Source organism: Lissotriton helveticus, chromosome 8, assembly GCF_964261635.1.
Source record: "Lissotriton helveticus chromosome 8, aLisHel1.1, whole genome shotgun sequence".
In the NCBI taxonomy this organism is placed as follows: domain Eukaryota; kingdom Metazoa; phylum Chordata; class Amphibia; order Caudata; family Salamandridae; genus Lissotriton; species Lissotriton helveticus.
The window spans coordinates 1,181,319,473-1,181,344,603 of record NC_136069.1 but is presented as its reverse complement, the minus strand read 5'-3'; the positions used below and the strand labels follow the sequence as shown (position 1 = coordinate 1,181,344,603).

General features: G+C 45.3%; 1 protein-coding gene across 1 annotated transcript in view; it reads left to right on the top strand.

The window, feature by feature from the left end:
• Positions 1-15,375: 15,375 nt before the first annotated feature.
• The window catches only part of SCML2 (Scm polycomb group protein like 2), a 747,375-nt gene continuing 737,619 nt past the window's right edge, over positions 15,376-25,131 (top strand). Inside the window, exon 1 of the mRNA XM_078658111.1 lies at positions 15,376-15,501. The gene's annotated coding sequence lies outside the window, so the exon portion shown is untranslated. The remainder of the gene's footprint in view (positions 15,502-25,131) is intronic.

Below are 25,131 nucleotides of genomic sequence, written 5' to 3'. Positions count from 1 at the left end.
GGGGCCCCTGAGTGGATGCCTTTCATGGTTGAGGCGGTGTCTTCGGCCGTGATCGGCGTCCAGGTGGAGATGGTGGGCAGGCTGGCTGTGGCATCTGGTCGACGAAGTTGTCGTAGAGGTTTTTGATCTTGAGGTCGAAGTAGGTTCCAAGCTTGTTGCAGAGGTCTTGGGACAGGGTGATGTCTTTGGCTTCACTGCGGGGGTTGGTGAATCTCTGAATGACAGTGAAGAGTACCTTGGAGTTGGTGGAGTTGGCGAGGATTTTGTTGTGGATGAAAGTCCTTTTGATGGATCTGATTCGGTTGTGGTAGTCAGTCTTGGAGGCCTTGTATGTGGTGTAGTTTTCGGTTGTCTTGGTCTTTCTCCAGTTCATCTCCAGGTGTCTGCAGGTGTGTCTGGCTTCTTGGAGATCAGTGGTGAACCAGGCGGCTTTCCTGGGGTGCTGTTTGTGGGTGTTGCATAGCGGGGCAAGCTCGTCGGCACAGTTGGAGATCCATGTGTGCAGTTCTCTGGCTGCGACGTTGGCATTGGATGCCAAGGTGTGGTTGTCTCGGGTGAGGGTGGAGTTGAGTTGCTCGTTGGTGACCTTGCTCCACTTCCTTCGTGGTGTGCGTGGGGCTGGCTTGGGTGCCTTGGGTTTGTTGGCAGTGAAGTGTACGCAGTGGTGGTCGGTCCATAGGGTTTGCGTTGTGTGACTGAAGTAGGCACTGTTTCCTGCTGCGAAGATGAGGTCGAGGGTGTGTCCTGCCCTGTGGGTCGGTATGGTGTTGAGTTGTTTTAGTCCGATTTTGGCGAGGTTGTCACAAAGGGTGGTGGAGTTGAGGTCGCTGGGGTTGTTGAGGTGGAAGTTCAGGTCTCCGATGAGTATGTAGTTCATTGAGGCTATGGAGTGGGGTGAGATGAGGTCGGTGATGGTGGTGATGAAGGGGGACAGGAGGGTCTGTATACGAGAGTTCCACTGAGCGTGGAGTTGGGGCTGGTCTGGATTTGGAAGTGCAGGTATTTGGCGGAAGGGACAGTATCGCTGGAGGTGGTGAGGCAGAGGGTGTTCTTGTGGGTGATGGCGAGGCCACCTTCCGGGGATTGGGGCGGTCCTTCCTCTAGATCTTGTATCCTTGCTTGATGGCGGTGTTGATGTCGGGCCGGAGGAGTCGGTAGTCCAGGTCTCCGTGTGAAGAAGGCGATGTCTGGCGAGAGAGTCGAGTAGGTTCCATATCTCCATGGCATGGTTTTGTTGGGGTGGCCCAACCAATGGTGTCCTAGCATCCCCATACATCCGAACTTACCTCTCCAACCGGTGGTCACCACCAGAAGATCTTCGTCCCCGAACCAGCAGTCTTTGTTGAAACCGGAGAATCCTTATTGCAATCAACAGGGAAACCAACACCAAAACAGCACCCTGCATCCAGCTGCCCCTGCGCCGCTATGGGTGTACTTTGGGTGCTAACTCGGATCCCCCTTTGCCCTGAGCCTAACACCGGGAGCTTTGCTCCCACAACCCAGTGGCCTGCTCGTAAGCAGCCACAAACTGGAGGCCCTCTATCCCCCTTTCGATAACATTGGGCATCAGCACTCCGCACCTGGCCGCCCTAGTGCTGCTGAGGGTGTAACAAGAGTGCATCCTTGACCCTGGGGGAACCCTTGTTCTAACCCCAGAAACTCAACCTCAAAGACTGAGTACTTACCTGATAACTGTTAACTTCATTTCTCTCCATAAGAACCCATTGACTGTTTTTCTCTGAAAAATGTTCTAAGTGTCGAGTTAATTTGTATGGAAACCTGAAAAATAACAATTGTGCAAAACTGATTTTACTTACATTTTCTTTGGGAAATATCCCAGTGTGATATCTAGGCATATCACACTGAGTAGAAAAAGTAATCTAAAAAAGAATCTAAAAAGTAACAAAAAAGTAATCTGTACAGTAATTTCAATGCCTTGACTTACCTGTATTTCAAACAAAGGCATTTAAAGTTGCATTCACTTGTAAACACTGCATATTATTTTGCAAAGCATTTATTTCACTTACCTGTGCCAGGCTTGGCTTGGTTCAAGAAATAAAATAACTTAACAATATTTTTAAACAAACAAAATTGGTCTGAGTTCGGTTTTTGAGCATGTGACATAATTTGCTGATTGAGTGTGTACAACAAATGCTTAACACTACCCTCTGATAAAGCCTTATTGCTCGCCCACACTACCACAAATAGAGAGTAAGGTGCTATCTACTTGTTCCTCTGCCTACCTTTGTGGTTCCACTGGACTCTGTGCACACTATACCTCATGTTGGTATAATATATACAGAGCCAGCTTCCTACACTTTGTACAAATGTGTATAACAAACATGTTTTTAAATATATAGATATTCGTTAGTTCTGCTTAACAAATGAACATATTACTTATGGTTATATTCTATGTTTCACATGTATATAGTTGACTGCATCAATAAATACATCTTTTATCATATCATAACTATTTATCTATAAATGATTCACTATTGTATTAAACACACAAAATACAATAAAAACAAATAAACTAACTTTAAATACAGCAACACTTGAAAGTCTGAGTTTGTAAAATACAACCTAAATCTACGTGCATTACCTTCCTTATACATATATACCTTGCCTGTACTTATTTATTTCTATATTTATTACTTTGCTTCTAATTCTGCATCTCCAATGCTCTACCCTATTTCTCACCCTATACCTCCCTCAATATATCCTTTTCCCAAACCCCATTCTTCTACTACAATCCCAAAATAACCATTTTTAGACCCTTCCCTCCTCCTTGCATCACGTCATACCTCTTTTACTATTCAGATCTCCCAAACTAGCCTTTCTAAACCATTCCCTCTAACTTTTCCCACCTCCACCTCCCCATTACTCATCCCAAACCTTCTCCTACTGCTATGAGCTCTAAAAAAGTAAGGAAAAAATGTAAATCCTTCCCTCGTCTATCCTCCACTATCTCTGTCAATCGAAATAACAGACTACTCTGTCAATCCAAATAACAGACTAGCATGTCCACCACTGAAATTAATTTCATAATTCTCTATACTAATTCACCACTAATCCTTTTTGGGTTCCAGATTAGATTGCTACCTTCCAAAAGGCGTTTCACAGCCTCATCAGGGGTAGAAAGCGCTATGTAATGCAAACCCTTACCTCTTCTATCCCTCTACTATCATTTTCAATCCAAATAACAGACTAACATGTCCACCGCTCAAATTGGTTTCATATTTCACTAACTAATTCTATTACAGGACCGGAGGCTTCGTATTATGCTTTCTCTTTCATTTATTGCTACACACAGCAGCCAATGAAACTTAGTATTGTTATAACAAAAACTACATTTCCCATGATGCACATACACACATCATATCCTGTCAGGCCCCATAACAGCCAGTCCATACCAGATATCCTCCTCTTTCTTTGCTGCTCACGCAGCCAGTTAAGTGACTTTACACTTCTTGTCATATTGATATGCTAATGTGTTAAATTTGCACGCCGAATGTGTGTTTCATACTGCACGTTTATCGCGTTTGCTGTGTTACTGTGCTTTTGCCCATTTGACTGTCTTTACTATTTTGTACCTCGCGAGCCTTGCGCTCGTGTTCTCCACTGAGCCGCGCCACCCAGCTGTCGTCGAGGGGGAGCGCGCGCTTTGCCGGTGCATCCCTGCCGGGATGGTCGAGCTTGTTTCAGCACGAGCATCGTGCTTGCAATTTAAATGCCCCCGCGTCTCTCCCGCTGCGGTTGGGGAGTGTGCGCTGTTCTTTCCGCTCAGAGCGGTGTTTACCTGTGAATTTTCCCGGGTCGATATTACAACAAAGGCCGCTTAGCGGTCTAATTTGGCAGGGAGACTCACCGGTACCGCCCCGCCGACGGCAGAGGCTATTTACATGAAGTTTGATACGCAGAGGCCCCCCTCATTGGCCAGAAGCGCTGGGAGCACTTTACTTTCGTTTTTTCTTAGGTTTCGATGTGCGTAGCCCAATTGGGCTACTTTTTGGTAGGATTGGGTTACACACAATGCTACTGCCCGTTTTTTAGTCGTTTATCGCACATTTCAGCTAGGCTTCTTCCCTGAGCAGCACTCCTATGCCTGGCAGGCTATAAAAAACGTTGGGCCTGGAGGGAGCACACCTCCTGGATATCTAAAACTGCTCTTTTTGCTCCACCTACACCCTGAGGGCTGCAAGAACTGTTGCTACAGCTTATGCTGAGGAGCTAGGTACCTGGTGATTTTTTCTCTGTGCTGTGGGTTGGCTCCCCCCTTACTCCTCTCAGTATTTTGCCTCATGAGCAAATCTATGTATAAATTTGGCACTACCATGGATGATTGGGTTACCTATGAAGAGGATGACACGGTGTATGAAGAGGAAGTGGCTAATACTTCTATTGAAGATAATATTGTTGAGGCCCTGGACGCTTCGGTCCAGGACTCTGTCAACAAGGCCCTTGAAAAGACAGTTACGGGAACTGTACAACAGGCGCTGGTGACTGCTCTAAAACCTATCACTAAGAAGATAGAAAATGTGGCTAAGCATCATGGTTTCACTGCTCCAGCAGTTCTTCAAAAGGACGGCGCAACCTCTAACTCTCAAGCTAAGTCCTGGCCTCACTCCTATACCTTGTCCTCATTGCCTGCCCCTGACTCCAGTAAGTCCAAGGCTCCGGACACTGATACCGATATGGACACTACGTCTACTGACACCCCAGATGAGTCTCCTCCTAAGAAGAGGACCAAGAAGTCCAAGAATGTGGAGCCTTCGCAACCTATGTCCACCCCCTTTAACTTCAATCCTGCTGACATTGTTCATCCGAGATCTTCTGATTGGCTTCCAGCTCCGGAGGTTGCCGCATATTTGCATGACAACCTCCGTAAAAGTTTCGACAAGGAGGTGAGGAATAGGCTCCATTCCGAGTGTCCTAGGCCGGACATCTCTGAAAAAGTCACAGAAATCCCAGACATAGACTACAGTCTGCTGACTTTCCTAAAAAGGTTTGCCAAAGACCCTGAGAAGGGCATTGATGGTGCCTGGCGGGGGTGCCAGGACAAGCTCCTGGACATAGTGGGGCCCCTGGCAAAGATCTTGGAGATGGCTTTAGAAGCGCAGGAATCTGATGCTGCGATGGATCCACATGTCTTGGTGGGTTGGACACAGAGGGCGATATGCCTCTTGGGTAATGCTAATTGCGCCATATCCATTGAGTGCCGGAAGTCCCTCCTTATGAGGATGGATTCCATCCTCACCGAGTTGGCAGCGGTGGAACCAGGTCCTCTGGCGGACGGCAAATTGTGCGGTGAACGTTTTGTAAAGGACGTGGCCCAGTACGTGGGCACCTTCACGACTCTCGATAAGGCCCAGTCAGGGATCAAGAGAGTCTTTTAGGCTGGTGTTTTCAACAGGACCGGACGAGGTCGGGGACACTCGTTTGGTCATCAGTCTTCCCAAGGTCCCCAGAGAGGTTACTTTGGTCGAGGCAGAGGCGAGTGGGAATCCACCCGTGGGGGGACATTCTACCCCACCAGGCAAGGTTCCAACAAGAGGCGTTTTAACAGGGGAGCATATTGTGGTGGCTCCCAAGCCACAGAATCTTCAGGTGAGTGCTCCAAACATCTTCCCACTTCCTTTGGGGGGTCGTACTCGATTTTTCTTTCACAATTGGGTTCAATTGTCTCAGGATGCTTGGATATTACAGACTGTTCAGGGTTTTCATCTAGATTTCTTTCAGGTTCCTTATCAGGACAGACAGCCCAGGCAGCTGTCTTTTTCCCAAACAGAATGCGCTTTTATAGATTCAGAAATCGAAGGATTGCTGCAGAAACACGCGATAGCGCATTGCGACAAGGGCCCTCGCGGCTTCTGCAGCAATATTTTTCTGGTTCAGAAGAAAGGCGGAGGTTACAGGTTGGTACTCAATTTAAAAGATTTCAATCATTACATGGTCTACAAACATTTCAAGATGGAGGGTATCCATCTCTTGGCGGATCTTCTGAAACAGGGAGACAGGATGGTCCGTCTGGACCTGAAGGACGCCCATTTATCCATCCCAATATTTCCTCCACATCAGAGATTCCTGCAATTCCAGTGGAGACACTGATGGTACGAATATTTTATCCTTCCTTTCGGACTTTCCTCGGCACCATGGTGCTTCACCAAGGTGTTGAAGCCAGTGATAGCCTACCTCAGAGAGCAAGGGGTTCGAATGATAGTGTATTTAGACGATATACTGATCATGGCTTAGACGCCGGAGATGGCGGTGCAAAACCTGCGCATGACCATTGCTATGCTGCAGGATCTCGGGTTTGTGGTCAACGAAGCCAAATTCGTACTGTGCCCATCTCAACAAATACATTTTCCAGGCTTTGTTATAAATTCTCACATGGCTCAGTTGAGCCTCCCTCGCTCCAAACTTCGGGACATACAGAAGGAGCTTTGCTCTCTGTTGTCCAAACAGACAGTCTCGTTGAGAGTCATTGCCAGGATAGTGGGTCTCCTAGCGTCATCCATTCAGGCGATCTTCCCAGGTCCCCTTCACTATCGAGCCCTTCAGAGATTAAAAATCCAACATCTGCAGAAAGGTCTCTCGTACACGGACCTGGTTCCTCTGTCATCAGAGGTCCGAGAGAAACTTCAGTGGTGGCTAGCTCACGTGCAAGCGTGGAACGGCCTAGCCATCTTCGGCTCCCTTCCAGAGGTTGTCATAGAGTCCGACGCCAGCTGCTGGGACTGGGGAGCTAGATCTCCACATCAATTGCCTAGAGCTGCTCGCCGGTTCATTCACGATCGAGACTCTATCGCCCATAAAAGTCTAGTGTTGCATCCTCTTAAGGATGGACAACATATCAGCAGTTCGCTACATCAACAAACTGGGAGGCACGAGATCCTCCATGTTAGTAGAGATAGTGAAGGACTTTTGGCACTATTGCCTAAGTCACCAGATATCGGTCATAGCCGAATATATTCCGGGCTAGTTGAACGTGGTGGCAGACTGGCACTCGCAACACCTCAAGGACTACAGCGATTAGCAACTCCAACTCTCAGGTAGTTCATTGGTTACCAGCGATCTGGGGGTCATTTCAGATCGACCTCTTTGCATCCAGATTGAATCGGCAAATGCCAAAGTTCTTCAGCTGGAGACTGGATCTGTTAGCTCTGACGATGGATGCCTTCACTCAGGACTGGTCTCAGTCTCTGAATTATGCCTTTCCCCCGATCATATTGATCCCTCGGGTGTACACACAGATAATGTGACACATGGCGGAAGTGATCTTAGTGACTCCCATGTGGAACCTTGGTTCCCGAGTCTTCTGGAGGTGAGCTGCGACTCCCCCAGGAAGATTCCGGAGTCCCCGATAATGCTCCAAGGCCCTCATGGAGAGATGCACCCGATGGTAGTGTCGGGGCAGTTGTCCCTGATGGCCTGGAGACTTTCCGGCAACGTTGGCAAATGCCAGGATTTTCAGAGCAAGCTTCAACCTTTATCAACCAAGCTTGGGCTCCATCCACCAGGAAGAGATATGCTTCAGCCTGGAAGGGCTGGGTTCTCTGATGCGTGGAACAGCACGTGGATCCTGTGGGGGCAGGATTACCCTGTGTTGGAACTGGGGTCACCAGTTCCCCGAGGGTAGCATGGCACGAGCGGGTAGGCATCCGAAAGCTTACGTGTAAAGCTACCATACAGCACACACAACCACTGAGACAGTAAAATTGGGCACGCAATGACTGACGCCACTCCATTGAGCTTGTATAAAAATTAGATAACTTTTATATAGAGCAGAGTCAGGGTAATCAAAAATTACAGTATCAATTACTTAGTAGTTTTCCTTCAGAATACATATGTTTCAACACTTTGTAATAAATACTCAGAGGAATAAATATTAAATATCAGATAAATATTGAATATTAGATAATATTAAGTATAGATAACCACAGGCCTGACCTCAGCCTTGCTTCTTATCAGAACCTGTAAGGAATACATCACAAAGGCAACCAAATGACATTGCATCTTATTAGTTCTGTAGGCATATTACCCACTTCTCACCAAACAAAGGTGAGCGTTCCACAGCAATAAACATGTAAATAAATAACTGTAGGCTTCCAGTAAATACGGCACTAAATGGGTGAAAACATGTCATTGAGAATACACGTCCCCTTGTGCAGGTACCACCATCTCCTTTATCAGGAATAACCATTTTAAGAATCACTCCCAGCAGGAATGAGCATTCCCTAGATTAAGGTTACCCATTTCATTAGGCATTCAAAAACAAGGCACCCAGCGAGGGTGAGCATCTCATTAGGGTAGTAACCACTTTTCTGAGCAGGAGTAAACATTTAATAACAAGTAAACCATACATAAGGCCTAGGCTGAACAGAACACTAGGCGAAATACGGATAATCCCCGGGTTTGGGCCTAGCACTCGCTAATACTCTTCATCCTGGTACTGTAGGCATTCTATTACATCCTCTAATCAGGGGTTAACCTTTTATGAATTGAGACCTATAAACTGTGGGCCTTGGGACCTCTAAAACAGTCCAATACCAGGGTACACACCCCCTTAATCTAGTAGGGACCTTTCATTAGGAATTATCCTGTTCGCAGGTGAGAACAACATTTCATGTAGAGCCATTCATATTCTCAATAGCAATAACTTATTTCAATAAAGGTTAAAACATTCAATTAGCAGAAGTAACCATTTCCTTAATCAGGAATAAACAGGTCATTAGAACCCAGGCCCCATTAGCAATTTTGCGCAGCAAGCTCCTCGAATCGGCAGGGCCTGTAATAAGGTTTTCCTAGCTCCTGCAGCTTAAAAATAACAGGCCCTTATGCAGGACTAAACATTTCATTTACCCAGAATAACATTCTCCTCAAGCAGGGATCAACCTTCCATTAAATATATCTATACCCTGTGCCTAAGAACCAGTAAAACAATGGCACAAGAGCAGGAATTCTCATGTTGGAACAAAACCTTTCATTAGACAGGCACAATTAACCAATTCCTTGCTCGGCAGCTCTTGACGCAGGAATAAAACATTTCAGTATCCAAGAGTATCCCTGTTGGTAGGTAGAAGTTAGAACACTGGGGCAGGAGTATAAAACATTCCATTAGAGATTAGGTAACATCTCAGCAGGCGAAGCCAACATTTCATTAGGCCTGACTAACCATTTCCTGAGGCAAAAATGAACTTTTCACTGTGTAGGGGTAAACATTTCATTGAGAGTCAGGAGGAAACAGATACAAGCCCTCCCTGCTCCTCACTTAGCACTTGCCTACAGCAGTGTTATCCTTGGGACCTGCTTAGGGGCAGGTTTGAACACAGACCCCACAACACGGGGTTGACTCCAATAACTTCAGGCCCCGAATGCAGCTCTGGCCCAGTTCAGGATGTCTTAACTAGATGAATAGGGCCAACGGGGCCCTAGCAACAGTCACCCCAGGGTGGGGCGGTCTCAGCCCCTCCGCCCGCCCACCCGGGGTATTACCTCTTTCTTCGGCCCTCCCGGGCCCTTGTGTAGGCTTCTGGAGGGGTGGAGGGCCGTTCAAGGGAGGCCCGCGCTCTTCTTGGGGGCCTCTCGGTAGCCCCTCGGAGGCTCCCACGGGCCGGGAGCCAATAGCAGTGCTGCACGGGCGGGGGCGCGGCCGATGACGCGGCGCCCCCGTCACGTGATGTGGGAAGCAAGCCTCAGGCCCAGCGCGGCCTAGCCGATGATCCCGGCGGCCTCCCCAAGGCTCCGGGGGCCGCTGCGGGAACTGAACACAGTCGGGCCGGTCTGAGGAGGCTTCTCGGGCCTAGCACGGCCCACTGCACATGGCGGCGGTGATATCGGCGTCGGCCCTCTCCTGGTGCCGGGGACCGCTGAGCAGATGATGACGGGGCAGGAAGGCTCTGCGGTCTCCCATGCAGTTGCGGTGAGTCGGGCAGCCGCTTCCAAGGCAGAGCGGCGCGGGGCAGGGTTATCGCCTCGGGGCCCACACGTGGGGACAAGCGGCGCTTCGCACTTCTAGCGCCTCGGGGGTCACAGCGCTCACCGGAGCAAAAACGCTTCAGGCAGCCCAGTGCTAGCAGGGCTTCGTGGAGCTTCAAGGGCAGTTACAGCAGTCCTGGCAACATCGCTGGTAGCACAGCGCTTCCCCAGGCAGTAACCTCCTCCAAAACCTCAGCGCTCCTCACGGGGACAGCAGGAGAGCGCTGGATAGGCAGGATGGCGCTTGATACGTATAGCGCTTCGGGGGCAATCAACAGGTTAACAGGCTACAGCGCTTGGGCAGCTTCTTTCATAGCACCTCAGGTCCTCCACGCCAGGGCACAAGCAGAGCAGCACTCGGTAATTTCAGCGCTCGGGTAGTCTCCACAATAGCGCTCCTGGCAGCCACAGATCCTCAAATGACAGTGCTAGGCACTCAGGGTTAGTTACAGCAATAGTGCTTCTCAGACACAGTGCTTCTCAGGGGCCATTCCCATAAATAAGGCAGTTCAGGCAGCGCCAGCAGGACAGGTAGTCCGGGATGCTAGCGCTAAGGAATAGGAGCGCTTAGCCAGCAGGCAGTTTATTTTAGTTGGACGCAAACCAGCAGATCAGACAGGACAGGCCACACAACAGTGGCAAATCAGCAAAAGGGAACCCAGGTGGCGTCAGGGAACGCAAGGAGCGACACAGCGCCAATACCTGGTATATTTCTCAATAGTCCTGTGGTGGTTTGGTTTCTTCTTGGTGCTTTATGTTTCTTGCGCCCTTGTAAATAGCAGTCTCTGGGTTCCTTGAAAGGGGGGGGTTGGAGTTGATGGCTGATATCAAATCTCCTCAGCCAGTTCCCTTCAAGTGGTCCCTGGGTTCCTCTCCCTCCGGGCCAGGTCAATGGGCTAGCTCAGGATTCCTCAACACTTGGAAGGCAGCACCTAAGCCCTGTCACTCCCAGTATCATAAGTCCCTGACTAGGCCCTACTGCCTAAAACTCCTGCGTAGGTTCTCCCCCAGGTCTGTGCTCCCTCAATCTGACAGGAAAGTTTCCCTCCCTTTCCTTATATAGCGCCAGTTGACATTTGGCAGTGGCAGTTGGTGTCACCTCACCTGTTCCAGAAGGTTCCAGGAGGTTCTAGAAAGTTCCACCATTCTAGCGATGGGCAGGCTGGCAGGCTAGTAAGGATACATTGTTTGAGGGTTCTAGCCAGCTCCTGGCTACTAGAATGCGCATACAAAGACTGCGCTGCAGTAGCAGGGGTCAGTGGCGGCCATGTTAGGGGAAGAAAGCACCTGCACCTTAGCATTAGTTTGACATTACACAGGGCTTTCTCCACTACACAAGGACTATACCCTTTTGTTACAATGGGGCATCCTAAATCAAGGGAATAAAAAACCGAAAAAATTCTGGGGAAAAGGGCCAAGTCCTACACCATGCATTGCGAACTTTCTTTCTCAGAAGGCTTCCGAGGGATTGGCATATCGTTCCATTAATAATTTCTGCTCCGCTATCTCGGCGGGTCATTCCCAACTTGAGGGCAAACCTGTAGGTATGCATCCGTTAATACGTAAGCTTTTAAAAGGTATTAGAGTAGCGAATCCGCCCAAACCTAAGTATACTTCCTTATGGGATGTCTCTCTAGTTCTTTCCCTGTTTAATCAATAGCCCCAGAACATATTAACCAGAAAACAACTTTCAGCCAAATTGGCCATGCTTTTATGTCTTGCGGCATGTAGGCGTTCATCTGATGTTAAGGGTTTGGACATTACAGTTAGAGTATTTACTCCGGAAGGAGTTTCCTTTAATATTACTTCCAGAACCAAGACTATGTCTCGAAGTGTAGATTACCATGCTTTTCCTAGTAATGCTAAGCTTTGTGTAGTGCAATGTCTTCAGGCCTACGAGAAATGTACAAGGTCTATTCGGCCTGCTGGTATAACGCAATTATTGATTGCCTTGCAGAAACCATACAGGCCTGTTATTGCGGCTACTATAGCTAGGTGGTTGAAATATGTTATGCAAGAGGCGGGTATTGATACCCAAGTGTTTGGGGTGCATTCTGTTTGTGGCTCCATGGCCTCGAGTTTTATTTTACGCTCTACTGTTCAGGACATTATGCATTCTGCTGATTGGTCTTCAGAATCTACTTTTCAACAGTTTTATTATAAACCGGTGGGTGATATTTCCTCTGTAGTGTTTCAGCAGCGTTAAACTAGCATAATATGGAGCCTCCGGCCCTGTAATAGAATAAAAAATTAGCTAGCTATCGCGCCAAGAATTTTCAATTCATTTAAGGACACAGAGGCGAGGATTATCCCACCTGGTTATATTACAAGTATTGTAATGTTTTACCCACCCGTGTGTTTATGGTCTGTTTAAGCAGAATTTACGGGTTCTCTATCTCTTATTCTTCTAGGTTCGGAGAAGAAGATGGATTAAATATGCTTCATGTTAAGAAGAGTTTCTTTCCAGTTGGATTATTCTTCCACGTTGGAGGATGTTATTTTTGGACTTGAGTTATTTTTATGGACTTTTACTGTTCGAAGCAAAGAAAGAGGAGGATATCCGGTATGGACTGGCTCTTATGGGGCCTGCCAGGATAAGATATGTGTATGTGCATCATGGGAAATGTAGTTTTTGTTATAACAATACTAAGTTTCATTGGCTGCTGTGTGTAGCAATAAATGAAAAAGAAAGCATAATCCTCGCCTCCATGTCCTTAATAGAATTGAAAATTCTTAGCGCGATAGCTAGCTAATTTTTTATTCATCACTAATCCTTTTTGGATTCCAGAGTAGATTGCTACTCGCCGAAAAAGTGCTTTGACGTCTTGTATGGGGAAGTAAGGGCTACAATAAACCATAAAAAAGAAAGCATTTACGAATGACACACATTTGCACGAATCGCAAGTGAGAGGCGTAATTAAAGCCCACATACTGAATCCACCATGTCTCAATGAGACAATGCACGCGCTGCCTGGGCAACACCTGAAAATGTCTCAAGTTTAATCTTCTCCCTCTTAAAATTCCCTCCTTACAAGTTAGTGGGGGAAATTCAATTCCTTCGATTTTTCCCCCCCTGAAATCTCTCTTTTATCTCTTCCAGGATGTTGGCATGTAGCTTTTGGCGACATTGAAGGCAGCTGTCATATTCTGAAAGTGTTGGGGTTTGATATAAGAGTTGAAAGAAGATATTTATGGTCTATCGGCAGCCCTGTCAAGTGTCACACATCCGGTGTGACACTAACGCATTTTAAGTTACATTACCGCATTACCGCATGAGAAAGGATTGTCACGCAAATCAGTGTATTTAAAAGCTGAGTATATTACCAGTATTTGAGGTTGTCACTGTTAAGCCTGAGTGATTATCAAGCCTGACTAAAACTGAGAGTCTGAGGCAGCGAGCAGCTTTAGTACAATGTATCCTGGGTGAATCTAACTGCCACGGCTCGGCTCTTACTGACAGGCTGATGTCATCGCGGGGGGGACGTCACTGCGGAAGCGCGCGCAGTTTATTTTGGGCGCTCGATATGGCCGGGATAGTTTGCGGGCTGCGCAGCATGTTCACCGTTAAAGGGAGCACTGCTTAAATTACGGCACCGTCCGCAAGTTTGCATCGGCTCGGGCACCAGTGCAATTGTTATTACCGCCCCCCCCCCCCCCAATTGAATCATGCAATATCTTACTGTAGCCGACGGGAAGAAGTCAGTGACACCGGGGCCGCCTGGACAGACTGGAGGTGGAGGGACCTTCTTCTGTGACTGAGGTTAGTTAAACTTTGCTATTACCTCATGTTCGAAGTCAGTGGGAGAGAGAGCCTGTGCACGCTAAGTTAAGATGCTGGCTGAGCCCCCACCCCCACGTGCAGCTCTTCTGCCATACCTCTCGGTTATCTCTCCTCGGAGCCTTGGGAGAGGCCGCGGGTCTCTGAAGCGACAGAAAAGGTGTTTTTTATTGCTTGGTAAAGAAGCCCCCCACCCACCCTCTCATTGGGCCTCCTTGTTCGTTCCGAGCGTCACGCTCTGCTTTCACTTATTCAGAAGCACTCAGATTGCCCGGGTCAGGGCAGCTAGCACAGCAAACCCCACTCCCTTAGTGAACCAATATTTATTAGAGCTTCTTGTTAAATTGAATAAACTGTGCCATGTTTATTCACAACGTCAAATTAAATGCCACGGATTACTTTCGAAATATTAGGGCATTTTAAACTGCAGAGAACTTCAACCATTTTAAACTCATGAAAACAGACAGTGCAAACATACCTGAGAGCTTACCCAGTTCTGTGTGTTAAGTGTGGATCATCTCAATCAGGCGCCTACCACTCCATTCTAGACTTATTCCGAGTTTGCCTGTGCCCCTGTCACTCACACAGTATGTCTCTGCTTTTGTTTTCAGCTGTGTTATAGCTCAGGTCACTGGCAGCAATTGAGTGAGACTGCGAGTCATTCAGCTGATTATAAAGACATTTTGAACCACTTCCAAGCTGCTTTATCTAATTTCTGTAATTTTAGCTAGAGTCTGATCAATGGAAGTCGTTTATATTTCTTACGTTTTGCAGCAGTTAGCTTAGTTTCTCGTTCCTCAAATGTGTGCAATTTCTGATATTATTGTTTCCCTCCTCGTCATTGCTTAATTTTGCTCACGAGACAGTGTCACTCATAGTCATTGAAATGTCACTCATAATTACTCTAAAATTATTAAAATGTCACACATAGCAATCTGAAACCTTGGCAGCTATCGGAGGACACCAAGTGTGCCTTCCTGGAAGCAGCCTATTCGTGAGGATGCTTCCGGACAGGAACTGAGGCTGCCCTTATAAATATTTTCATGCGCTTAAGTGTTGTCAATTGCTCGTGACCACCACTACAATATTTCGCAAAAAACAAGTCAGCTATTTTACTTAAATTCGTTGCGTTTGTTCAGTAACTCAAACCAAGGCCCCGAACCGCGCCATGAAACACACACAGCCAATCAGGCCCAAACATAGTCTATCGCTAATAAGGGGAATGTTGTGAAGAGATGGGATAGGTTAAAGAATTTTATTGACACTTGGTTTGTCGAGGACGTTCCTGGTCGTGGCCTACAAGTGGCTGGGTAAGCTCTCGCCAGTTGGTTATTGGCTGTCGGTATAAAAAAAACCTCATAAGACTGTGACAGAACTAGCTCCGTAAAGCGTTGGGGCAAGTTCATTGGCTGCGTGAGCCATGGACACTAAACGTGTCCTCGCTTTGCTGCTGCACCGCTTGTGCTCGGCTGAATGGGATACGTGCTTGTAAGTGCACTATCCATGGAGCAGCATTATTTTTGGTGCACTCTGCAGCCAAGAGCCTCCCGATCTGCGTGTTCGTCATGACACGTCACCCACCCTTGCGTTCCGCGCGGTCCTAGACTCTCTCGGTCGCTCGGAGCCCCGCCCCCTGGCGCTCAGAGTCCTACTGTGTGCTCCGAGCCGACCACGGTTTTGGACGGTCCCTCCCTTGCAACCGCTGCCCTGGGCCTGCGCTACCGTCCGGTGCTTCTGCGAGGCCGGTGAGTGAAGTACGAACCCGCCTATTGAGGGGGTACCACACGGGCTGCGCACCCTCAATGGCTCGGGGAGGGGCTTGGCTGTTTTGATTTGAGCCCGCTCAGGGACCACGGGAGATGCTCTCAGGTGCTAACTGCCAGGACCCCCTAAAGCGCCACCCCAACTGTTCTGTAATTGCAGGGCAGCCCTCGTGTCACTGCTCATTTGTGCTCGGGAAAAATGTTCCCTGGATTTATTCCTCGGAGGAACAGTGCGAGAAAATAATTTCAGTTTATTTCTTAAAGCTTTTTTTATGTTTACGGATTCGTTAAAATGTATACCTGTGTTTGCCCTATGGTCTATAACTGAAGTCTCTCAAAGGATATTTTGTATTACTTTTCGGTTGGAACCTCTGTTTACTTTCTTTTGGCTCCAAGTATACACTCGGTCTGAAAGTACCTGGTACATGCAGTTCTTATTTGTATGGTACGAGCTGTGACTCCTACGAATGACCTGGTTCAGGCCGTCAGACGAGGTCGCCCTTTTTAATAGCGACTGCTATTTTCTGGACACGTTTGTTCTCTCGGAGATGTATGTGGTGAACAATCTGTTCGCGTTCAACGGTTTTCATTCTGTCTCAAAATATCAGGTGGTTCTGCTGTTACTTGGATGTATGCAGAGGTCGACGTGGGCACGGGAGCTATGTTCCCAAAAGTTATTCGATCAAAATAGTTTCCATATTTTATATTTAAAAAAACAACCGTCCCTCTAGAGCTGAGTTGCTGCAGGTTCAGAGGGGAGGGTGGTTTCCTCTCCCTGAAATGAGAGGGAAGAGGCAGCTAAAGAAAAAGCAAGTCTTCTTTTCAGGATACGCGCTATCTGAAAGAAATGTCAATGCGTGCACAGGTTATTTAGCATATCTTTGCTTCTTGGCAGCACGTTTAGGCTGCTTTAATTGATAGTATCTGGAACTCTTCCTTTTAATGAAAAAGATGTGTACTGGTTACACAGCATATTACTAACAACTTTTCAAAGCACTGTAAACGTTTAAACTTTTTGCAGCCACCCATTAAGCAGGGATTTAAGTGGGATGAAAAAACTGGAGGGTCTCTCAAAGGTGCGTGGGCAATGTAATTAAGGGTATGACTTATAAACAAGTAAGCTAAAAATGTGTGCCTAGCATAGTGTGCTGCCCGACTTATATTTTGCTGTTTCTATAATTGCATCTAGGTTTTTGATACAATAAGTAACATCATACCTACAACAAGTCAGAACTATTGGCTTTGTCAATGGTTGTTAGTTGCATAAGATAAATAACCAGCAACTATGGCTTGTATATAATATTGTAAAAGCTTCCACTTAACCCCTTCAGTGCGGCGGTTATTCCGCCGCAGTGCTAAGGGGGGCGGGGCAGCCGCCGCATGCTGGTGACGGAACCGCCCCATCACCAGCCGCGGTTGGGCTGTGCTTGTGACGGAGCGGTCCCGTCATGGCCCGCCCCGCTCAATAGAACGCTCGGCGCAGGCGCGGAATTCGCGGCGAGCGGGCCATGATGGAACCGCTCCGCTCCGTCATCAGCACAGCTCACCCGCAGCTGATGACGGAGCGGTTCCGTCATCAGCGTGCAAGGGGTTAAAGCCCTTGTGACACCACGACAATGTTGCTGCTCCTGAGTTTAGAAATCCAGAGACAAAATGACTCTCTTTAAAGAATTTCCCTTACCCTACGACGCTCAGCTGGCATGACTTCATGCCAGCTGAGCATGAGAAATGAGCAGTGTGAGCAGCGCACATCGATGTGCCTGCCGTCACTGCAGTCCATTAAAAACGGACTGCATGTGACCGGGCACGAAACAGACCCTGATAGAGACCCGTTTCGAGGCCCCCTTTAAAAAAGTGCCGGTGCTCTGACCCGGTGAGATCTGGCCCACTTAAAGCCCTGCCATTAATACTGTTCCATCTTTGTTATTCATTTTGTATTATATTATTTTGACATATATTCACAGTTCTTTCTGTCACAGGCTTGGACCTTTTAGCACTATAAATATGTGTCAGTATTTCCACAGTGCACTGATCCGGATTCAAATTGGTGACTGTCCGGATACACTCAGTCAACTGAAATGATCACATTAACCAACCAAGCTTTCCTACCAGGCAGATGCATTTCCCACAAACCAATCTAAGTTGCATTTGTTTTTCATTTACAGTGTGTGCATTATATTGTATATGCAGTTACCTATAGGTGAAAGGTTAACAAAATAGTTAAAGAATATTTTGTGCTTTTAAGTCATGTCATTCATTGGCCCCAGCCCCACACTCGCTGACCCCGCACCACGTTCAGGGTCGCAGTTCCCATACTTTTTTTTTATTCATGCACTTTGATTTTTGGACATATGGGTAGGGAGAAGGCAGGCTGCAGCAAGTTGTATGATGCTAAAAGTTGGCATCTTATTCGGCCAACTTCTTATTTGCAGGTTGATGTTAACATCTTATTCACAGGAAGCAACACATTGTTTACTGCGCTTTAAATAATGCACAAAGCTGCATTTAATTATACATTTAAGTTGCCTGAGAATAATACAATTTGCCATGTCAGTTGGCACCTAACCGGGTTATGCTGATTTCAAAGCATGTATGGGGGAAAAGGTATCTACGCTTTTCCTTTGTGAATGTCCGATTGGCTCAGATGTCCACTTTTGTTTTTTTATTGACCATACCCTTCTACAAAATCCATGTGATTCAGCCAGAGCCAAGCAACAATTCCATCATACAATGGCATCTGAAGATTCACCCTCTCTTCAATGCATTCCTTTGAGCATATAAAAATAAGTAAACATCATTTTCCTTTATAAATATCAACTTGGCTCACAAATCATCATATTCTTATTTATAAATGGAACAGCCCTCTACGCAGTTTATTTGCTTGAGCCAATAAAAACTTATCACAATATGTGGCACCAAACAGGCCCCCTTAAGCCAATGCAGTTCTTCATACTTATCTATGATCTGGAACTAAGAGACATTTCCACTAAAACATAGTGACAATTGTAGCACATATAAGGCAATTCATTCAGGAGTTTTAACTAAATAAATAACTATTCCTTCCTTTAGGGAAATCCACTTTGCTCACAAATACATATTGTATTAATTGAGCTCCCTTGTTCACTACTTATGTTATTTTCCTGCACCAAACAGAATTTCTCACCGCATGTGGCACCAAAAGGAATGATATTCAGTTCAACGCATTTCTTTTCAGGGACTGACTCCTAAGCAACAATACTTTTTCTATATAAAAGTCAAATTGGCTCACAAATCCTTGGATTGTTTTTGATCAAGAATATACCCTTTTAGAAGATCCTTTTGCCGGTAGGATCAAACCACTTTTCTTACACTAATATAGTCTCTTATGTTGGGGTTGTCTTTCGCTTCATGACCCATGGATAACCAACATAATTAAGCAGAGACTTAAGCTCTTTAGGGTGGTTGGATCTCTTTGGCCTGCTGTTCCCTCATGGGGCGCGAGCATTTTCTACCATGCTTCAAATGTATTCCGTGCAATGTGTACTGATCGCTACTTATGGGGTGGGAGTTTGGGGCATCAGGGACTCTTCAGCGGTTCAAATAGACGAACATCTCTTTGGTAAAAAGCTTTTATCTCTTCCCCTCTCCACCCCACATTTAATTTGGCATAGTGAGCTGGGCCTATGCTATATAAATGACAGCATTCAAATCTGCCCTCTGCATTTATGGTTATCGATTTAGATAAATGAGAGGGTGTAATTAGCAAGATATAATAAATGACTTCTTAGCCTGCGATAAAGGCCTCAATATTTCATGATTAGCATTTAAAAAAAAATCTTTAGATTCGATTGGCCTTCCTCTGGCATTTACCAACACTGAAATATGTGGTACAATGGGTAGGAAGCAAGTTAAAGTGTCTCTATTAACTTATGCCCAAGCACAAAGGTTGAGTGCTGAAACTTTAAAAACTTCCATCTCGACTTATTGGTTAGTGAACCAAGATAACACTGTCTGCAACTATTTATGTGCTGGGAGAGGAAGATGGGAATGCCTCCAAATGCTTTGCTTCCGGGCAGACACAATACAATATTTACTTTGCTTCCCAGCAGGTTTCCAGCACAATTTAGAATCGCTTATATGCCCATGCAATAATATTTTTAAACAGTCAATGCTGCACTTCACTTATATCTGTGGTTTTTATCAGAAATATTTCTTAAATGTTCTTAATGGCTCCTATTAAGTCCAAAAAAATGGCTCATTGCCACCAGTCACTGTTATTTTTAAGGCAACTTCATAATGAAACATGTTTTTATGTAAGTTTGTTTTTATGGGCTGTTGTATGCTCAAGACACTCAATGCACCCTGATTGAAGCTAGTGTACCCTATCTATGCGGGCGCATGTCCGGAGTACTGTACTGTAGTTGTGCGTTAGAGGCATATAGCACTTTAGGCAGGATATTTGATATGTTTTTATTTTTTATCCATTTTTAAGTATGTACATGATCATTGTAATTAATTGGTATATGACAGTCAATTGACAAAACTACGATAGTTATATGTATTATTGATGATTTTGTACTTTCATCGTTGCATGGCAACCAAATAAAGTTTTTGAGTTGAATTGATCCTTTCTGAATTAGTTGGCAAGAAACTTTTTTTACCGAAATATGCTAATGTGCACTCTTCAACCAATGCATTCCTATGGTGATATGTACAAATAATGAACTGTCTCCTTTATAATGATCAAATCGGCTTTCAAATATTTGTTTGTTTATACTTTGTATACTGCTAAACATTTTCTATGTGTAATTGGCCTACGCCAAGCAAGATGTTTCTAGGCTTGTGGCAACAAAAGGGTGCCACCCTCCTGCCTGTGCCTTTTATAGGGGCTCATATGCAAATAATTAACTTCTACTTCTTTTCTGAAGATCAACCTAGTTCATTAATATGCATATTATTATTTATGAATTGGTCACTGCTCTACACTACCAAGTTGTAATTTGCCTGAGCACATCAAGGCATAGCATTTCTATTGACTTGTTTACAAATAAGTAAACGTGCATTCTTTTATAAAGTGCAACTTGGCTCACAAATAACTTTGTTATTCATAAATCACCCGCCCATCTGCACTACCACTGTGTAATGTATGTCCTGAACTGGATTACATCACATCACTCGTACTATTCAGATACCAAGCTTCTTTCTAAATTCAAGGCCCCATTCAGAAATAACATTACACACCTTAGACACAAGGCGAGCAGTAATGTACTCTATTGAGAGGATAGAGCCGCATAGGAAGACAGAGTAACTCTTTGTGTCATTTGCAAACAGTTTCCTGGGAAGACTTGTCACAAAGAACTCAATTGCAAAATGGATTGCACAAAAATACATTTATGCCCCAAAGAGGTAGGTGTGACGCTACAAGAGTCCTGGTGCACATTCGGCCAGAAAGAAGGGAGCCACTGTAGCTTTCCTAGCTAATGACCCACAGCAACACATTTGTATTACAGCAACATGGTCAACAGTGCACACGTTTACAAAACGCTACTGCGTGGACATTCAGATGAACAAAGAAGCACACGTAGGACAAAGGGTCTTACAATATATATTTGCTAATCAAAGCTCATCTTCAACCCAGCCACGACTGTAGTAAAGACTGCTGCAAAATCAATGTACAGCATGTGAATCCAGAGAAGATTCACCCTTCAAAACGTATAGTTTCTTACTGTCTGTGTAGTTTTGCAGCTTGAAGAATTTCTGGATTCCCATGCAAATCCGCCCTCTCCCACCAAGATGATGAGAGAGAGGAAAAAAATAGGGGGAGAATCTGGGGATGGCAACTGGGGGTGGGAGCTTCCAGGGGAGGTGTAGCAATGTTGCGGGGGGAGGAGGGGGGGGCGCAACGCATGCCAGTGGTGGCCACAGGAGTGGTGGAGGGACGGGAAGATTTTGGCGTTGGTTCCATGCCCGGCCACTGGATGGCGGAGTGGTGCACGGCATGTGGGTCCGGGGATTCTTCAAGCTGCAAAACTACACCAACAGGTAAGAGATATACGTTGCTTGGCCTGTAAATATCTGTTCCTGGCATGTGGTGCTATAGATTCACATGCTCCCACCCTCGTCCCAGACACCTGTGCCCATTGCAGTCCCTTTTAACTTTTCATATGCATGCACATCTCTTTACTGATACTAGCATTCCATTCTCACCCGCCTGCAGGAAAGCTGTCTGGTGGTGGATCGATGCCCATGCGGGTAGTTACTGGGGGTAGGAGTTGCTTTGCCTCGTGGCTCGGGGGACTGCTTCAGGGGAGGGCGGTTTTTGCACGTCCGGACCCGGCCCTGGATGGCAGGGGTGTGCAGGGCATGTGCATTTACAGCACTACATGCCAGGAACGGATGCTTGCAGTGTAAGAAATATAATCCCTCCTGTCTGTCAAAAAGATTGACAAGTCTGGGCAGCAGAGTTCAAGCAGCTGTTACACACAAATCCCAGGCTACTATTTCACTTGTTCTGTCTAAATTCAATTATGCCATCAGCCTCTACCACGTATCATTTTTAATAACTATAAAAAGAGTACAAATGATTCAGAACTGTACTGCCAGACTACATATAAAGCCACAAGCCCACATCTCTCCATCCTTGAAAGTCCTGCATTGGTTAACGGTTGCCAAAAGCTCCACATTCAAGTCGCTTTGTATCACCCACAAAGCGATACATGGAACGGGACCGGTCTTCATCGGGAATAAAATCACCAAATACATTCAACAAAGGAACCTCCACTCTAGATTGGCACATCGCTTTAAAATCCACATTACAAATGCACCCTTATTTCACATCCTTATTTCTCGTTCCTCCCTGTACGGATCATTCCCAAACTTTCCTTGACATACAGAACCTACTTTGACACTTTTTTAGGGGAAATTTAATGAAGATTGGTCAAACAAAACCAAAGTTATAGGCAAGTCAAAAAATGCTTTTCCTGTGGAAACTAGATCCTAACTATAATAACCTTCTGGCAGGAGATATATCTATCTATATATATATATATAGATAGATATATCTCCATCAACAAAACCCCGATGAGAGAAGCCAGCAGGTACGTGGTTAATACTCAATTTATTTTAAGGCAGCGTGCATGCAGATACAGGGCAAAAAAATGTCATCACATGTAAAGTCACACCAGAAGCGTTTCAGGAACAAAGTTCCCTTCCTCAGTGGCAATGTTCCTGTAAACACCAAGCAGCGTTTCCTGCCATACTTTATACAAAGAACCTACCCCAGTGGCGGGACAATTCCCATGGCCTTCTGGTCCTTGTACTACAGGATAAAATGAAAACTCTTGTGAGTCTGTTCGGTGTACAGTGAAATAAAAAAGTACTTGTTACCCCAGTGGGTTGATGAAATACAAGTTTCTAAGGCTGCTGCGTTTCATAAGCTGCCATGTCGATCACCGCCTCCCGTTATCCAGATGAAGCCACTGTGGCTCCATCACGGGCCCGCATCTATGTGGTGAGCGTCCCTCGCGGCTGGGCTCAGCCGCTAAATATCCATCAACAAAGTTACCCCCGATGAAAGAAGCCAGCAGGTACGTGGTTAATACTCAATTTATTTCATGGCAGCTTGCATGCCGATACAGGGCAACAAAATGTAATCGAATGTAAAGACACACCAGATTTGTTTCAGGAACGAAGTTCCCTTCCTCAGTGGCGATGTTCCTGTAAAAAAAAAAAATATATATATATATAATCAAAACTAAACCCTTTCAGGCATAGAGTGACGCATACTTTATGCAAAAAAGGAGAGAACTCTGGGAAGTTCTCCAGTTTAGGTGGAAAGCAGCTCATGTTAGAGCAATCTCAACACCAGTGACACTCTAGATCTGCTCACCTCAAATGTCTGTTTTACTATCCAAGTTTTTAAGCATAGGATTAGCACAGTGCTATCCACGCCGAGATAGAAAAGGACAAAGGGCCATATGTATCAAGCTAATTAGCATTCGAAAAGGCCGAAATTCTGTGAATTTCGGCCTTTGCGAATGCTAATTTGACAAATGGTATGTATCAAACATGTTTGATGCAAAATAAGGAATAGCAAAATTTGCAATTCCTTATTTTGCGATTGCACTTAAGGAATCGCAAATTTTGCGATTCCTTAAATGCAATGTATCAAACAAAAAATATCCAAAAAATGCCATTAAGGACTCGCAAATTACCACCAACTTCTAGTTGGTGGTAATTTGCGAATTCTTTTCAAAAAGTTTTTTTCCAAAAAATAAAAGGTGCCATATGACGCCCATACATGCCCTTAGGGCATGTATGTGCGCCATATGCCCCCAAATGTCTTTTTCAGGGGTGCAGCAGGGTGTTCTTGAGACACCCCTGCACCCTTGAAGAAATTCCTAATTTGCGATTAGCTAATTGCTAATCGCAAATTGCACCTTCATTCCTATGGGCCTCCTGGCCCATGGAAATGAATGGGTAATTTGTGATTAGCAATTTACTAATCGCAAATTAGGAATGGTAAAGAATCGCTATTTAATAGCGATTTTGTACATACATACCGTTTTGCGAATTCCAAATAGCGATTCCTTAAAATTCGCTATTTGGAATTCGCTAAACGGTAGTATGATACATATGGCCCAAAGTCTTTTGCCATTTATACAGCAAAGTCTTTAAGCATAGGACTAGCACAGTGCTGTCCTTGCCGAGCTATAAAATGACAAAAGTCATTTGAGGTGAGCAGATCTAGAGTGTCGCTGGTGTTGAGAGTGCTCTAACAGGAGCTGCTTTCCACCTAAACTTGAGAACTACCCAGAGTTCTCTCCTTTTTTGCATATATATATATATTTTATTTTTTACGGTTAGCTCAGCACCGACCCTGATCACTAAAATGGCTTATTTACCCCCACCACTCCAGTATTCTACCTTTCTTTGCTTTCTTTGAACCAAAGAAAATCCAAACCACCCCTAAAAACTACTCTAAAATGATAAAGCATAGATGACATTTAAACTGATAGACCTATTTATTTACCATTGCCATCTAATTTTGGACCAAAATGGTTGGAACAAAATGTAATCTGAGCTGATAAGTAGTGATCCAATGTTCTAATATGTTGAGTTTAAAAAATAAATAATCTGACAAAACAAATACAGACTTAGGACCATATGTACAAACACATTTTCCCGTAGACACAGACTGGGTAAACCCCTTTGATACATCTGGCCCTTAGTGTGTAGCACATGGAAAAAGTTAGATGCAAATCAACTTGTTTAAGCGGTAGGCTTTTTTTGCTCTGTGTTAAAAATTATATTGGGTGAGTAAAATTCCTTTGAAAGGCAAATTAAACTTTTACAACCATAGACCCTTATGTCCACCTTTTGACCAATCTATGAAAGCCTTTACTGGACTGGATTGTATGTGCATCCTTTTTTTCCCCTACATTTTTTTTAATTGTATGTGTTTTTATTTTTTATTCGCAGGTTTAAGCCGGCCCCCTAGGGCTGGCTACTGTTTAGGGTCAGATTTGATAATTTTCCCACAGTACCCTCAAATACTGACGTTTTGAGTGAAGCTGTTTGATGCTGTATACAATATTAGGATCCAGCCTGGAATCTGGACTAACAATAAATAAC